The sequence below is a fragment of the Nicotiana attenuata genome, unplaced genomic scaffold (genome assembly GCF_001879085.1).
Source record: "Nicotiana attenuata strain UT unplaced genomic scaffold, NIATTr2, whole genome shotgun sequence".
NCBI lineage: Eukaryota > Viridiplantae > Streptophyta > Magnoliopsida > Solanales > Solanaceae > Nicotiana > Nicotiana attenuata.
In genome coordinates, this window is record NW_017670418.1 from 594,569 (window position 1) to 611,749 (window position 17,181).

The following is a 17,181-nucleotide window of genomic DNA, read 5'->3' on the forward strand; positions in this document are numbered from 1 at the left end:
TCACATCCTCCCCAACTTAAACCAACGCTCGTCCTCGAGCGTACCCAGAGTTGTCCTAGAAGCCAACCAATAGCTGAATAACCTTACCAAGCATATACCCGGGGTAATCCCACGTCACCCTACCTCATATAGGTCCGACAACACAACATAGCTGAAATTACCCAATCCAGTCTAGCCCATAAATCATAGAACTACCTTTTGACTTCTGAAACCATCAATACGATCACAACCTCACACCTATACTTTGAATAGTCCCTAACCAGCTGTAATAACCCCTACTTGCAACCTCAGGTGAAATCATATGATATACCACATAATCCAAGCACTCGAAACGATAACTTCCATTCACAGTAGTTACCCGCAACAACCAAATACCGATAGAAAATCTCTTATTTAGCTAAAGTCTCATTCCAACACTTTCATATACTGCAAACGATAAATGCAACACGCAGCAAACCATAACCATTTCTCAGATCAACCATTCATGAAGCCATTTCTCCTCTGGCAATTACCATAGCAAATTTTTGAACCGAACCTCGATATTTACCCATCTAACATGCTGAAATCGAATCCGTTCGGATTCCTTAATGATCCCAACGATCTCTTCTGACCCAACACACTACCCTGGTGACATGACACATCAATACGGGCCTAAGCCACAACTTGTATAACTACGAGCACCAATAAGCAACGGTCTGAACATACTCAAATCATGAAGATGACTCAAATGAAAGAGCTGTACCTCAAGCTCACCAGCATCATCACAACACACGGCTGAGAACCCGTCTCACATCATAAAAATAGAACACACGAATCTAACCCACAAGGTCATATCTCCACATATCTTTGCTGAAATGCGCGATCCTAACCAAACATGGCTCCACGAGAGACACCTCAAGTCACTATGAAGCTACTTCCACAATCTGTTGTTGAACCTGAAAGCGCTTCGAACTCGTCACCCAACCTTCCAGTACATGAAAGATCTGTATCAGGGGTTGTTTTTCCTACTCAAGATCTTAAGTTTGGCAGCAAACGCCATAACTCCGGAATAATTGGCCGATTTTCACATTTTTTATCCATGGAAAGTGTAGAAGAATCCTTGAACCTGGGGGTAAGTGAGTTTGAACAGACCTAAAATATTCAACAATGCGCATAGGGAANTCTCTCCCGACTTGAGATAAGTTTTTAATTAATGGATTATGAATCCAGAGACTTTAAATAAAAAGGAACTTTCACCTGTTTAGTGACTCATTTAAATTTTACTGTTGTTCTTAATAAATCCGTGAGTCATCGCATTAATAATATTATTACTGGACCTTTAGTAAGTGTCGAAGTTGCCATCTCGTCTCTACTTCTTTTAGATTAGGCGGGATACTTACTGAGTACACGTTGTTTTTGTACTCATACTACACTTCTGTGCATTTTTGTTGCACAGGCACATGTACTTCTAGTGGCCTACTGGGAGTAGCAGCATGGATGATATTGGGACTAGGTGAGCTGCATTACTCGAGGCGACCCGCAGCTAGTATAGTCTCTTTCAGTGTATTGTATTTACTTTTTGTCCATTTGTACTCCGGACGGATGTTGTATTGTATTGTTTCTTAGAAATAGCTCATGCACTTGTGACACCGGGTTCTGGGGATGTCTATGGGTTTATTTAGAATTTTAAAAGTTGTTAAAGGTTTCATTTTCTTATTCAGTAAAATTTACTATGTATAGCTTAAACGTATAAAAGGAGAGATTTCAGAAATATTTAAAACGAGAATCTAATTAAGTAATTTAGTTGGCTTGCCTGACTCTGGTGTCCGACGCCATCACGACCCTTAGTGGATTTTGGGTCGTGACAACATGGTATCAGAGCACTAGGTTCCCGTAGGTCTCACGAGTCATGAGCATGTCTAGTAGAGTCTCGCGGATCGGTACGGAGACGTCTGTACTTATCTTCGGGAGGCTGCAAGACTGTTAGGAGTACTTCCCTTCTTGATTCCTCTTCGTGCGATTTGATTCCTTGAGGTTTATGCCCCTGTTCCCTTCCTACTCAATCCTACGCGACGTGAACCGTCTGTTATAAATCGAGAATTGAAGAATTTTAATGGTACTACCGAGGTGGTACGGGATGTTTCTCCCTGCATAGTTATCTGTGCTATTATCGTCGCCCTATGGAAGTATATTCTGTCGTTTCAGCTCAGTAGCGGTACTTCCGAGAGCTCTGAGGCTAGGCACAAGTTGCCATGATGCTGTGAATGCTTGTTTCGCACTATTGATATGATGGTAGGATGTTTACCTACGTGTCAGAGCAGTGAAAGAATTGAAGGGAGGTTTACTCAGTGCATGATCTAGAGATTCGGCATTTTATTCCCGGCAGGGGAAAGGCAAACGAACTAAGAATGGCCAGATGTGGGCTGGTGGAGTAACGAGACTTGGTATTTGTGAGCGTGGTGGAGTTTTCTTCTATAATGAGGTGTCGTTTTCCTAATTGAATGTACTAAGTTCGCTGGTGTTATGATCTTCTACAATTCGCCTTTGGGGTAAGATATTGTGAAATAGTATTGAAGATGCGGCTGTCAGATATCGCGGGGTGCGGTAGTGCAGGATTAAATCAGTGTTCCTAATGTCGACGGTTCGAGGAAGATGATCTTCGGAAAGGTTTAAAGTTAGCAGCAATTGTGGGTTCAAGTGCCACGAAGGTAGATTTTATTTAAGGTAACAACTGAACATCAAAGGATGAGGAAGGACATGTGAGGAGTGTCAGGCGGTGGTTAAAATTTCTAGAAGGCCAGGTATAAGAAGCAAAGGCCGAGTAGTCGACTAGAGGGGTGAGTTTCGCCAAAGTGGGAGAGTTTGGGGTGATTTGGGAATTTTATTGATTGGCGATTTGGGCCTACGGATTATTTGGAGTATGGGCTATTTGGCGGCAGGAGATTTGATATAACGGAAAGGAGCTGCTTGAAATGAAGAAGGATACAACCTAAATTTGAATTGGAAGGATGTTGCCGCGCACTTAATTGATGTCCACGAGAGGTGAATGGACTTGTGCAGCTAGAGAGTGAGCTTGGACTCAGGATGGGTCATTAATGTCGTGGGGATTGCACCCCGTGTAGCAGCGTTGGAAGACGTCGGCACGTAAATCCCACAGGTGGGTTATCTCCAGTGAGCGGATCGGCAGTTGCATGGTTGGTGAAGCTTCTGCGGAAATTCTATTGGTTATACAGCAAGGAGATCGGTCGTGCGAATGTGGTTTATGATTCAGAGTATAAAAAGGGGTTTTACAGAAAGATTCCGAGAATTTTGGCGGTCGATTGCGCAAGGTTATGTCAATAAGAGATAAAGGATCCTGGTGAAGTCCATAGTTGTGCAATAATGGCTTCAAGCTAAGTGGGAGAGTCCCACCGCCTATGATTAGGGTTGCATAGTTAACTACTTGCGAGGTTTCTGGGTATTAGCATATTGATGGGTCATTTCAGCTACGGAAAGGACATAAGCGGTGATTTGAGCAAAGGAATTGTTAAAGGTGTGCTATGGTTGGCCTCAATGGCCCATGTTCAGACTTGGGGAAGGATCCGGGATTTATGCCTGGTATAGATGTGGGTTTCAAGGGAAGTGATTCTGCCGGGTGCTTCGTCGAGAGGGTATTCATGTGCTAGAAGATTTATGGAGTTGATTATATTCGGGGCCAAGTCAGAGCGGGTGGCTCTCAACAACGGTCCTAGTGGATTCAAAGGGGTAAAGTGTGGTGCCTAATGGCTTCGAGCCTATAGATACAGTTAAGAATCAAGCCTTGTAGCAGCTTATGAGGAGGTGCCCAGAAGGTTCTATGATGTTTTGACCTGCAGGGTAGCAATTGGGAGGTATGAAATGGTTCGTGGGATTTGAGACAGCATGGTCTCGTGAGTCAAGGTCACTCAAGATGAGTGCGGATGGAGTATGCTATATGTTGAATGGAGTTATTATCATTTCTAAGGCAACAAGGATAAATTGGAAGAAGATAGATTGATTAGCCATAGTTGAATTGGCATATTGGTGGCAGTGATCGGTTCCTTCAGCACGATCAAGTTATGCAAGTGATTTGTGGCGGTACATGTGAGGCTTGTCGGCCGCCATAATTGATGTTATTCAGAAGTATTCTTCTGTTATGGCCTGTCATGTGTAGGTGGGTCCCGGAAGGGCTATGGTGGCTTAAGACCACTATTTCGAGATTTGGCGTATTCTACGGTTATGAGAATTCACCTGTGTGTCGCAATGGTTCTCCTGAAGTGATTTAAGTGAAAAGTTTTTATATGATGAACTGTTAAACTATTAGTGGTTCCGGAGTTATGATGAAAATCGTGTTCGATCATATTTTGGCGTGTTGGGCACAGTGAGTTGTATGGAATTTGTGAGGATCAAGGTTACGGTTCGGTGTTGACGAGAATGTCACGAGCTCGGATGAGTAGGGAAGTAGTTTCGAGGTTTAAAGTAAGTTGGTATGTCTTCAGCGTCACCTGAGATCGGTGTTGGTGAAAAAGGGCTTTGCATCCTGGTTAAGAATTCTTGTTTGCTTTTTAGCGGTAGCGCGACCGATGAATTGGGTGTACAGATCTGTTATCTACTACGAAAGGTTGTGAGAGCGTGCCCACGGAAAGGTTGTATTAGTGTGGCATGTAGTCACTTGATCGATTGAAGAGTTAAATCAAGTATGAAATTGTAGTGATGTCGTTAAATTAAGAATTGATGCCTGGAGGGCACACGGTTATTTGGGTTGTGTACTGTGGAGGATTACTCCGGTTATGATAGTTGTTCTTAGGTGTTATGAGAGAAAGGGGAGTATTTATGGACTTTGAAAGGTTATTAGCCTAGTTCGGTGCGATCAGAATCAGCTTGAGGTCTATGGATGGACTTAAATGTGAATATGGGCTTTATATCAGGCTAGACGTGTTCATTTCAGTAATGCCCTCCTTATGGAGGAGTAGTCAGGGTGTTATTTCGTCGCCAAATATTTCATGTAATGATACATTTCGCCGTATGAGTTGTGAGACAGCTTGGGTAATTTCTTATGTGTTGAGGTTCCGCGTAGCGATGGTGTTATGTGAGTAGTACGACTCTTTAGTTTCAGAACATATATCACACCTCAGTTGTGCTTGAGTTTTGTAGCCTATGGCACTATATGTCTCCCCAGGGGTGGTATTATGCACTTAGCGTGCTTGTGACCGATATTCGGTATCTTGTTGTAATGAGCAATTCAGCTCGATGTGTATCTCCTTATGTGAGTTTTATGTACGGATCGGGTTGCATGCCGCAACAGTGTAATGATAATTACAGTCCCTTGTATTCTATTCTATGGGTTTTGTTTCTCCATTTTCTGAGGAAAGTTCATATTAGTTGCGTGATTTGAGTAGTCCCTTCCAGAGTTCATTTTCCTTATGTATCGCGTTCGAGTTGGTAGCCTATTGGCACGTTGTGGCATCATGGGAGACTTTTGGTCATGTCAGGGGTGACTTGTTGCCTGAGCAGTTCGTACAGAGTAAGATAAGGTTACTGGATCTAGGGTCAGTGCAATCGGATAATATGAAGTACATTAAGGAGCTAAGGCCATTATTTGGTTCAAGATGAGGTGATGGTTCCTGGCAGGAGTATAGACCCAATGATTGTTGGTATTGGTTATGAATTTATACGCATCTCTTTCGTCGTGGCGGTATTGTAAGAGTTAGAGCGAGACCTATGCAGGTCATGAGGTGCAATGGGAGCATCAGATTCGTGGAATTTCGATTTATTTGATCAGAGAATGCTATTGTGGCCCTGTGAGCAAAGTGGTGCAAGGTGTGAATTCAGCTAAGATATGCAGTCATGTTTTGGTGCTGCGTATAGTTATTGATACGGTGAGCGTATGTTGGAACAGGCCTGGCAGAGAATTCCGGATGATGGAATTGGGCTCTAAGGCTTATTTGCTTAAGTGAAAAAGGATATCTTCAGATTGATCGAACTAGGGCTCCCAGCTGAGTTGTGGTAGCACGGGTAGGTGTTCGAGGTGTTAAACAGTGAATTCAGACAACCCCAGCACAATCCCTAGCACGTTCGAGGACGAACGTATGTTTAAGTGGGAGAGGATGTAATGACCCGACCGGTCGTTTTAAGCCCTAGCGCGCCGTTCAGCAGTTCGAGGCCATGAGCAGCTCCATTTCAGGTATTACGACTTGTACGCGTGGGCGGAATTGAATTTCGGGAAGTTCGGGGTTAATTCGGAAGGAGGATTTTCATTTCGGGAGCTTTAAGTTGAAAGAATCAACTAGGATTGGATTTTTGAGTAAACGACCTCAGAACTGAGATTCGAAGGTCCAGCAGGTTCGTATGATGATTTTGGACTTGGGCGTATGCCCGGATCGGGTTTTGGATGACCCAGGAGCGTTTTGGCGCCTATTTTGGAAGTTAGCATTTTGGAAGAAATTTCATAAGTTTGGATTGCAGTGCATTTCAGTGTTATTGATGTCCGTTTGGGATTCCAGAGTCTGGGAGTAGCTCCGTATGGTGATTCTGGAGTTGGGAGCGCGATCGAAAGTGAATTCGGATGCCCGTGGGTCATTTTGGGGTCATTTAGCTAAAGAAAAAATTTGAAGGTTTTTGAGAAGTTTGACCGGAAGTGGAATTTTTGATATCGGGGTCAGAATCTGATTCTGAAAGTTGGAGTAGGTCCGTAATGTCGAATATGACTTGCGTACAAAATTTGAAGTCAATCAGACGTGATTTGACAGGTTTAAACATCGAAAGTAGAAGTTTGAAATTCTAAAGTTCATAAAGCTTGGATTGGAGGTCGATTTGGGGTTTTAGCGTTGTTTGATATGATTTGAGGCCTCGAGCAAGTCCGTAATGTATTTTGGGACTGGTTGGTATGATTGGTTGGGGTCCTCGGGTGGAATCTGGGTGGTTAACGGATCGAAAATGAAATTTTTAGAAGAGCTGAAGTTGCTGCCTCTGTCATAACCGCACCTGCGGTTGGTGGACCGTAGGTGCGAGACCGCAGATGCGGTCTTTCCATCGCAGAAGCGGCCCAGGGCAGGCCAGGCCAGAAACTGCAGAAGCGGATCCCAAGCCGCAGAAGCGGCTCCGCAGATGCGGCCTCGAGACCGCAGAAGCGGTCCCAACTCTTTTGGCCCATTTCGCAGATGCGGTCCATTTCTCGCAGATGCGGGACCGCAGATGCGGAAATCGCTGAGGCAGTGAGGTTCATTTAATACGGGTTCTAAGTCATTTTTATCACTTTTTCACTCCTCCATTGGGCGATTTTAGAGCTTTTGAGAGAAGAACTTCACCTAGCATCTTGAGGTAAGTGTGTTCTATCTATTTCTAGTTTAATAATTATGTCTTAGGTAGATTAAACGCTAGTATTAAGGTGAAATCATGGGGTTAGAGCAAAAACCTAGGGTTTTAATAAAAGTAATATTTAACCACGAAATTTGTTATGAAATAAATTAGAAATCATATATTATTGGTCCTTGGGTTATGAAGAACAACTTCCCTTGAAAAATTTAGGAATCCGGGCACGTGGGCCCGGGGTCGGATCTTAGGAAAACTGTGTTTATGGGTGGGAAATTGCTTAAATAGTTAGAATATGATATTGTGAGCTTATATTGAGTAGTTCCTACCTCTTTTATCTAGTTTGGAATCGTTCGACTCCAATTTGAGGGTTCGGGCTCACTCTTGGTATTGGAAGTGCACATTGGAGCGAGGTGAGTCTCCTTTCTAACCTTGTAAGAGGGAATTGTCCCCATAGGTTGAATAATTGGTTATGTACTCCTATTTGTTGGGGCTACGTACGCACGAGGTGACGAGAGTCCATGCGTAGCTACAATTATGTGTAAGTTCGGGTAGTCTAGGACCCAAAAGCATGCTATACTTGGAATATCTGTGATCTTATTGACAATTGGATTTCTTAAATCCTATCGAATTGGAAAATGAATTTCGAAGAAGATTAAACTTCCTTTTCTTGAATTGTTAAAGGAGAATTGGCTTTTCCTTGGATAAATGTTCCCTGATAAATTCATGATTGACTGATTGTCGTATTTATTTATATTTGACCGCGTCGCATGTATGATTCGCGAGCGGGGTAATAGATGCATCTATGGTTCGGGCCGCTCGACCCTCGGCAGTGCACATTTTAAATATTATTGGATCGGGCCGTACGACCTAGGCATGAGTTGCGCATGCTTGTATTGCTTGCCTTGATATTTGTTGATACTAATATCTGCTCTCCCCGACTTGAGATAATTTTTAATTAATGGATTACGAATCCGGAGACTTTAAATAAAAAGGAACTTTCACCTGTTTAGTGACTCATTTAAATTTTACTGTTGTTCTTAATAAATCCGTGAGTCATCGCATTAATAATATTATTACTAGACCTTTAGTAAGTGTCGAAGTTGCCATCTCGTCTCTACTTCTTCGAGATTAGGCGGGATACTTACTGAGTACACGTTTTTTTTGTACTCATACTACACTTCTGTGCATTTTTGTTGCACAGGCACATGTACTTCTAGTGGCCTACTGGGCGTAGCAGCATGGATGATACTGGGACTAGGTGAGCTGCGTTACTCGAGGCGACCCGCAGCTAGTATAGTCTCTTTCAGTGTATTGTATTTACTTTTTGTCCATTTGTACTCCGTACGGATGTTGTATTGTATTGTTTCTTAGAAATAGCTCGTGCACTTGTGACTCCAGGTTCTGGGGATGTCTATGGGTTTATTCAGAATTTTAAAAGTTGTTAAAGGTTTCATTTTCTTATTCAGTGAAATTTACTATGTATAGCTTAAACGTATAAAAGGAGAGATTTCAGAAATATTTAAAACGAGAATCTAATTAAGTAATTTGGTTGGCTTGCCTGACTGCGGTGTCCGGCGCCATCACGACCCTTAGTGGATTTTGGGTCGTGACAGAAGAGGTACCTATAGAAATTCTCGATAGGCAAGTAAGAAAGTTGAGAACAAAAGATATAGCATCGGTAAAAGTTTTGTGGAGTAATCATGATTTAAAAGAGGCTATGTGGGAGGTCGAGGAAGATATGAGGAAGAAGTATCCTTATTTATTTGAGGAACAAGGTATTTGAAGCTAGGTTTGGCTTAGCATTTATATTTCATTTATTAAATACAAGTTAGCAAGTGTTTATGTCCTTCCTAGATTATAAATAGTTGTTGAAGTAATTTAGATTATGCCAGAGTACATTTAATTCATTAAAGTGATTTACTTTTGCTATAGTGTTATGCTTTAATTTCTTGTTGGTTATTGTGGTACCTCCTTGCCAGAGTGTGAGTAATTAATATATGAGCTGTGTATGGTGCCTTTGAATGGCCTGTTATGGTATATTTGGTTATTGTTGGTGTAGTTGTGGTATTGGTGACAGGGATTTTTTTTGGATAGTCCATTTACAGGGGAGACTTTGCCGAAATTTTTGAAAATTTAGGGAGTTAGCCAAAATTTTGAGTCCCTTGGGAAAGTGAGTAGTGCTGAGAAAACTTAAGAAGTTCAAGGACTTAAGGAATGATTGTTAGCTTAAGAATAAGGTCCTAGCAACATTCGAGGACGAATGTTTTTGAGGAAGGAAGATTGTAACACTCCTCAAATATTAAAAAGTTTCAAGACACGCTAATCATAGAATTTATTTTTTTAATCTTGTCTAGAGTGCAAAAAAAATATACTTAAATAATTGGATATATAATTAAGAGAAAATTAATAATTTTAATATTATTAATTATTAAAAGTGGGTATCATTAATTAATAATTAAGTCAAAACGAAAAAAAAGAGAAAACAAAATAAAAAAGGAGTCATATGACAAGTCTAAAGCCCATAAATGGCTCTTGGCAGGCAAAAGGCATAAAAGCCTTAGCAAAACAGAAGTCGGCATTATGTTTGCTCAAGAAATAGAGGCAGCAAGACTATTTACGCAGACAACAAAAATTTTAGGGTTCTTTACAAATCACTAATTCTTGAACTCAGGTATATAAAATTCTTTATTGTCAATTATCCTAAAGTAGTAGTAGGTAAGAATTGAATAGTTAATTCCCTTCTTTCTCTGTATCAACATTAAATTTCATGTTTAGGTGTGAAACTTTGAAAATTAATAAAAATGCACGGGTTGTTGTAGAATCAATTATTTGGCGGGTATAAATTGGACTGGGGCCTACGTATTGGCTAGAGGAGTTTTGAGGTGAGTTGATATAACCCTATACTAAAGTGGTTTAACTCACAAAAGCACGCATACAAGGTGTTTGATGAATTGCTTAAAAGAGTTAATATTTATTTAATTGGAGTGAGTTTGAAATCAAAACTATTAGATGCTATATATCGAGTTGTTCTTTTGTGATATAAGGATTTTGTAATGAATTTTTATTCATTCTTGAAATTGTAGAATCACATTTGTTTGTATTTGTTGTTTGCGTTATACTTTTCAAGTATCAATTTGATTGTCAGGTTCCTTGATGACAAATATACGATTAAAATGTAAGGTAAAAGTTTATTGAAGTAGAGTAAGAAAGTCTAGCTATATAGCAATACTATTCAAGAATCTAACATTAAATAACATTTTCATGTTGCTTTCCCTTTTGCTTTAAACTTCATGGAGATAGTTGATTGTTCTGCCAAATGTGACTGTCTCATTATATTGTGGAATGTGGCATTTGATCAAACTAAACTTTATGTATACGTAAACATTCAGTAATTGATTATTACTTCTTCCATAGGTTCGATGTTGTTAAATGGATCTTGCAACAAATCAAACTACAAATCGCATGATTAATGTAATAAAAGATTTAGACTCGAAAAGTCACAGGAAGAAGTTTTAGAAAGAAAATATTTTTGGAAGTATCCTCTATTCTGAGAAGGGGTCATCGTCTAGGCCGAGGGTCCTTACCAAGGTGCTGACTTCCTGAAACTACTTGTGCCAAAGTAGGGAGCACACGAGCCGAGGGTCTCGTTGCTGAGAATTTAGTTAGACAGGCTATGGTATGATACATGAGCGCTGAGAACCATGAAGAGAGTGGCACCTCGTGGATTGGGCCTATTCGATCAGGTTGGGATCGAACCCATGCCGATCACACGGTGACTAAGACATAAATAAGCCAGGATAGTTGAAACTCCCGAAGTATAAAGTGAAGTATTTTTTTAATAAGAAAGAAAAACAAATGAATTTCTTTTAGAATATTCATAAACTGCTATTATGCAATTATTTTAGAATTGTTCTTAGAAGCTTTAAGTTTTCCATGCATTTAGAATCTTTGCTGGTAATGTATATTTTATTAGAGCTTCGTCCCCTGTCATTGAGACTCACTGAGCAATGGATGTTACTGACGTTCTCTTTTGGCAAACTACGTTGGTCTGCGGTACAACGTAGGAACCGGTTTTGCAGGCGAGCAGGCTACAGGTTAGGACTTCCCTCTCTTCCAGTGCTATTGGTGAGCTCCGCTTTTGTTCGTGGAGTATTCCTTTGGGTCATCTTTATTTAGTTATTCTTTGTTTACTTAGAGAACTAGCCAGGCAATCTCATGTCCTGAGCAGTGCGTCAGTTTATTAGTATAGGCTTCATAGACACAGTCGGTGGGTTAAGATTCAGATGTTTTTGATAATAACTTAGCAATATTTTAGTGGTTACTACAAATAAAGTTTTGGAATTGGTTTATTTTAGATATTTAAATTAATTAAAAGTATATGGTTAAAGTATTGCCTTGCTGCATATAAAATTTGAAGCTATAATAGATTTGATAAGTGCAGATGGTTCGCTCGGTCAAGTTTAGTGATCGGGTGCCGGTCACGGCTTGTTCAGAAAATGAGTCGTGACAGGTTGCATGTGGAGCTTCAGCTGCTTTACCGATAATAGCCCGAGGTTGCAACCTAGGTCGTTTGTGTGCTCGTCCTCTTCCCCGAGCCATATTCGACGGTGGGCGTACGTTTAACTAACGTGCGCTGAGGGCATGGGAGCTAGAGAGAAAGCGGAGTTTTTCAAAAGTATTCTTTCTACAACTTGAAAAGAAATTACTCATTTTGTTGAATGAATGAAAATACTTTTTCTACATCATGAAAAAAAATACTCAGTTTGTTGAAATGAAAGAAATTACTTTTTCTACATCATCAAAAGAAAGTACTCATTTTTTTAAAATGATAAAAAATATTTTTTCTACATCAGGAAAAGAAAATGCTTAGTTTGTTGAAATGAAAGAAAATACTTTTTCTACGTCATGTAAAGAAAGTACTCTTTTTGTTGGGAAAAAATATTTTTTCCATTTAATGAAAAGAAAATACTTAGTTTGTTGAAACGAAAGAAATACTTTTTCTACATCATGAAAATAATGTACTCGTTTTGTTCAAATGAAAGTATTTTGTTGAAAAAAAATATTTTATCTTTTTCAGAAAAAAGAAAATACTTAGGTTGTTGAAATGAAAGAAAATACTTTTATAACATCATTAAAAGAATATACTCATTTTGTTAAAATAAAAAAAGTATTTTATCTACAACATGAAAAGAAAGTACACTTAATAATATTTCTATTTGCGGTGGATAGTGGGCGGGGTGGGTGGGGGTGGGTTAGTGGTGATGGGGAATAAGGTGGATGTCACGAACCAAAATTCATTGAAGGCCGTGATGGCGCCGGACACCTCGGCCAGGCAAGCCAATATTAAATAATTCATTAAACTCTCATTTTAATATTTTAGGAACCATAAATTTTCTTTAATTTAACTAGTAAAAAGTAATCTTCACTGAATAAATAAAAGTGTTTACAACTTTCAATACTAAATATCCCATAATTACCCTAGAACCCGGTGTCACAAGTGCATGAGCAATCACTAGGAGAATCAAATGAAATACAATAACTGTCCGGAATATAAATTTGGACAGAAAGTAAATATAGTACTCTGAAAGAGACTCTGCTGGTTGCGGGTCGTCTCGAGAGATGCAGCTCACCTAAGTCTCCGTATCAACCATGCTGCTACACCCACTAAGCCACTAGAGATACATGTGCCTGTGCAACAAAAATGCACAGCAAGTGTAGTATGAGTACGAAAACAACGCCTGCCCAGTAAGTATCCAGTCTAACCTCGAAGAAGTAGTGACGAGGGGTCGACTCCGACACTTACTAGTGGTCCAATAATATTGGGTACAGTAAATGGGTGAATAAACATGACAAAGAGTAAATATATGAAATAAACAAGTATAAACACGTGATACAATTCCCCTCTTTATAATTTTACTCAAGCTCTCAACTAGCAAGTTCCCTCCGTAACTGGAGCATATATATAGATATGGTGGATTTCATTAAGGAAGTTGTCATAATTCAAATCAGGGAAATATCCCTCAGATTCACTGGCTTCTAGCCAAATGTCACGCATGATTCCATGAGAATAATATATATATATATATATAGGAAATGCCGAGACGTATGGCCCGATCCAACATAAAAGTAAACAGTGCACTGCTAGAGAGTCGAATGGAGCGAACCATAGATGCATCTATTAACTTGCCGAGGCGATCGGTCCGCTCCCATGAGAGTAATATAAGGAAGTACCCCGCCCGCAAATCATACGTGCGACGCGGTCAAATATAAATTTAAGGAATTTCTCCGCTTGCGAATCATACCTGCGACGTGGTCGAATATAGATTTAACATTTAAAATCATGTTTCTTTCTTGATTCCTTTTCAAATAAGGGAAATTCAACTTGTAGCTTTTAAGGAAATTACCCCGCTCGCGAAACATACATGCGACGCGGTTACACATAGATATCTTATGTTATTATAAGATTTCCTCAATTCTTTTCGAAAATACTCAATTTAATGGAAACGCTTAAATTCTTAAATTCCTCAATTAAAACACCTTTCAACACAATTATTATGCAACCTCAATCCTATTTCTTCTCAAGGCAAACAATAATATCAATCAACAATAATATCAACAAGGCATGAAGTAGCCTAGGACTATCTGGACATAGGCATAATAGTAGCTACGCACGGACTCTCGTCACCTCGTGCGTACGTAGCCCACCACAAATAGGAGCACATATTCAATTATTTCACCTATGGGGTTAATTCCCTCTTACAAGGTTAGAAAGGAGACTCACCTCGCTCCGAAGTTCCATAACCGGCTTCCAAGCCCTTCCGACGACTCAAACCGATGCTCAGCGCTCCAAAACTAGCCAATAATTATGGAAACCCATTAATATACGCTCGAATACTCATTATAATCCAATTTATAACAATTTCTAACCCTGATTGAAATGTCGATAAAAATCACCCTCGGGCCTACGTGCCCGGATTCCGAAATTTTTTGAAGATAAAGTTTACTCATAAGCTCATGAACTCAAATATATAATTTACTCTCAATTTCATATCCAAAATTGTGGTCAAAATCCAAGAATACAAATTTCTAGGTTTTCCTCAAAATCCCAAATTTTTACTAATTTCCATGTTCAAATCCATATATAATCATGTATTTAACCAAAAACCACTTACCTCATACTTGGTGATGAAAATGGCAGCTCAAAGTTTCTCCAAAATTGGCTCCTATGGAATGGAGTGAAAATGAGCCAAACCCTCGCTTTAAAGAAACCTCACTGCCCAGCGATTCTCGCACCTGCAGTCACTTGTCCGCTTCTGCTGTTTCACAGGTACGACATATAATCCGCTTCTGCGGTCCTCCTCCAGCCCCTCAACTCCGTATCTGCGCCTTCTCTTCCGCAGGTGCGGTCCCACTTCTGCGGCGGGATGACCACATCTGCGGTCCCAGCACTCCTAGCCAAAATCGCATCTACGACCCTCATGGACGCTTCTGCGGCTCCGCACCTGCGCCCAAAACCTCGCAGGTGCGGTTACACCAGATGACAGCAGCCCTCAGCCTTTCTTCCAAGTCCAACTCGATCCGTTTACCATCCGGATTCCACCCGAGGCCCTCGAGACCTTAACCTATTATACTAATACGTCCCAAAACACATCACGAACTTAGTCGAGCCTTCAAATCACATCAAACAACATCAGAATCACGAATCACATCCCAATTCAAGCTTAATGAACTTTAGAACTTCAAACTTCAACATTCGATGCCGAAGCCTCTCAAATCACGTCCGATTGACCTTAGATTTTGCAAATAAGTCATATTCGACATTACGGACCTACTCCAACTTCCGAAATCGGAATCCAACCCCTATATCAAAAAGTCCACTTCCGGTCAAACTTCTCAAAAACCTTCAAATTTCTAACTTTAGCCAAAAGACTCCAAAATGACCTACGGACCTCCAAATCCACTTCTAATCGCACTCCCAATACCAGAATCACCATACGGAGCTATTCCCAGACTCGGAATCCCAAACGGACATCGATAACATTGAAATGCACTCCAACCCCAAATTTATGAAATTCTTCCAAGATGCTAACTTCCACAATAGGCGCCAAAACGCTCCCGGGTCATCCAATACCCGATCCGGGTGCCCAAGTCCGAAATCATCATACGAACCTGCTGAAACCTTTAAATCCTAATTCCAAGGTCGTTTACTCAAAAGTTCAATCTTAGAAAATTCGTCCAACTTAAAGATTCTGAAATAAGAATTCTCTTTCCAAATCAACCCCGAACTTCCCGGAATTCAATTCCGACCATGTGTACAAGTCATAATACCTGTAGTGAAGCTACTCATGGCCTAAAACTGCCGAACAACGGGCTAGAGCTAAAAACAACCTGTGATGACCCAAAAGGTCATCTTTTGTTTTAGAGTCCATTTCCGTGTTCTGAGGCCTTAAAAACCTCCTTGTATCTATCCTCGATTTGCGTGCGCAATCCGGGCGCGATTCTGGAAAGCTTTTATGTGAATTTTAAGAGAAATATTGAATTTGGCCTTTAAAATTGATTAAAGTTGACTTCGATCAACATTTTGGGTAAACGGACCCGGGCCTGTTTTCCGACGGTTCCGGAGGGTCTGTAGTAAAATATGGGACTTGGGCGTATGCCCGGAATTTAATTCCGAGGTCCCTTGCCCGAAAAAATAATTTTTAAAGAAAATTATTTGCTGGAAAATATAAGGACTTTTGGAAATGAAATGGTGTAAAATCTTGATGGTATCGGGCCCGCATTTTAGTTCTGGAGCTCGGTACAGGCTTAATATAATATTTACGTCATATATGTGAAATTTGGTAAGAATCGGAGTTGATTTGATATAAATCGGACCATTGGTTGAGAAAATAGAAATTTGAACTATCTTGTGAAATTCATGAGTTTTGGTGTTAAATTCGTTGTTTGAGATGTTATTTTGGAGATTTGATCGCACGAACAAGTCCGTATGATGTTTTTAGACTTGTGTGCATGTTTGGTTTGGAGCCCCGAGGGCTCGGGTGAGTTTTGGAGGGGCCATAGAGTGATTAGAACTTAGGAAACTCAGCTGTGCATCTGGTATTTTTGCACAGGACTCTGATCTCGTAATTGCGAGATCAGGCTTCGCAATTGCGAAGTGAGCAGGCCTGGGAAATGCGACATATCTGTCGCAAATGCGAACCAGGCCTGGGCAGGCCATCCTCGCAAATGCGACACTCTGGCCGGAAATGCGAAGGTCACAGTAATCGCAAATGCGACGTATTTGTCGCAAATGCGAAGGGAGCAGAAATTTATAGGATTCGCAATTGCGAAGCCCTAACCGTAATTGCAATAACTGCACCTGTTAAGTGAGATTTCAGACAGGATTTTTCATCATTTTTCACTTCTCTCAAACCCTAAAGATCCTTAGGCGATTTTTCAAAGACTCAAACTTCTTCAAATCATAGGTAAGTGATTTCTAACTCATCTTCTTCAATCTAATTCATCTTTTTACATGATTTTACTTCAAAATCTAGGGTTTTTCATGGGAAAATTGGGTGTTCTTGGGTGGAATTTGGGAATTTCAAAATTTGGGGAATTAGACCTCAAATTGAGGTCGGATTCCAAAAGCAATTGCATATCCGGGCTCGGGGGTGAATGGGTAATCGGGTTTTGGTCCGAACTTCGAGTTTTGACCAAGCGTGCCCGGGGTCAGGTTTTGACTTTTTGGGGAAAACATTGGGAAATCTTTATTCATGCATTAGAATCAGTTTATTTAGCATTTATTGATGTTATTAAATTAATTATGGCTAGATACGAGTGAATTGATGGTGTAATCGAGAGGTAAAGCGGTGGTTGAGTGTTGAATTATCCGTTGGCTTGAGGTAAGTGTTT